The following is a 1,356-nucleotide window of genomic DNA, read 5'->3' as shown; positions in this document are numbered from 1 at the left end:
TGCCCCAGGCAGAAGTGAATCCCACTCTGACAAGGATGACATGAGAAGGCATAGATGCACTGCTGACTTCATCTCTGGGGTCACAATCCCAAAGTGCTCCTGGGGCCAGGCAGGTACCAGGAATAAAGAAGGCTGTCCTGGGAAAATTCTGACCTTCCACAGAGAAACTGCCTTCCTGGTGTCACTATATTATGCTGGAAACATGCAGAAAACCTTTTTTTTTTTTTTTTAATGTGGACCATTCTTAAAGCCTTTATTGAAAATCTGTTACAATATTTCTGTTTTATGTTTTGGTTTTTTGGCCATGAGGTATGCTGGATCTTAGCTCCCCAACCAGGGATCGAACCTGCACTCCCTGTATTAGAAAGTGAGATCTTAACCACTGGACTGCGAGGGAGGTCCCAAAAAGCTCTTTCTAAAATATATATATGTATACACACACACACAATTTAAAAAATTTGTTGGCAGAATTTTATATTCAAAGGGAAAAGTCCTAAAAAGCACGTTGAGCTTAGAAAGATCAGTGGCATTCTTCCTATCAGCAATGTTAGGAAACATCATGAAATCAGAGACAGCACAAAACTTAGTTCAGACTTCTACCCCTTGGCCACATCAGAGGGAACCTTCCAAACTGGATATCCGGCTGATTGTGCAGAAGAGCTCTGAAGATGTTCCACAGTTTTCAGAGTCAAGCTCAAATTCCTCAGTGGCATGATGTCTCACATACACAGCCTGCTCTGGGTCAAGCCAAAAGGACACTGCCTATGAACTGGAGTGTCCCCTCTTCCTCCTCTACTGGGATCCTCACAACCCCAACTTTTCCATCAAGGTTCAGTGTGTGCCCCAATCTGTGGACTCAGGCTCCCTCTGGGCGCTGACCACTCTATATTACCTCTGCTGATTTACTGGTCCATCTTGCCCACTAGACTGTGTGTTATGCAGGAGCAGGAATGAAGTAAAATATTTTCCTCCACATTTAACCCTAGCACCATAAAAAGCACCTGCCCATGATAAAGTGCAAATAACCAATGGTTACAGGGTTGGGGAGGCAATAGGGATTGGTGGAGACTGAGGTAAAGTGAAAGTATATCTACCCAATCGCCCCATCCAGCCAAGGGGGCAGTCATCTCTCATTTCCAGCCAGGCAGTTTGATTTCTCTAAGAAGCTAGAAATAAAGATTTTTCTGGGACATGTCGGTTTCTCAACGTGGCAGCCAGTTCTATTTTTCAAAACCAGAAAATGGGACCCAGAGACTAAAAAGCAAGTCCTTGGCTGGTCCCCAGTTGTATCCTTTGATCCAGAAAGAACAAGAAAAAAAAAAATCAAGAATCAAAACAGCACACCAATGTGATTCC

Source organism: Budorcas taxicolor, chromosome 17 (assembly GCF_023091745.1).
Source record: "Budorcas taxicolor isolate Tak-1 chromosome 17, Takin1.1, whole genome shotgun sequence".
Lineage (NCBI taxonomy): Eukaryota > Metazoa > Chordata > Mammalia > Artiodactyla > Bovidae > Budorcas > Budorcas taxicolor.
The sequence above is the reverse complement of the archived record's forward strand: the minus strand, read 5'-3'. Positions refer to the sequence as shown.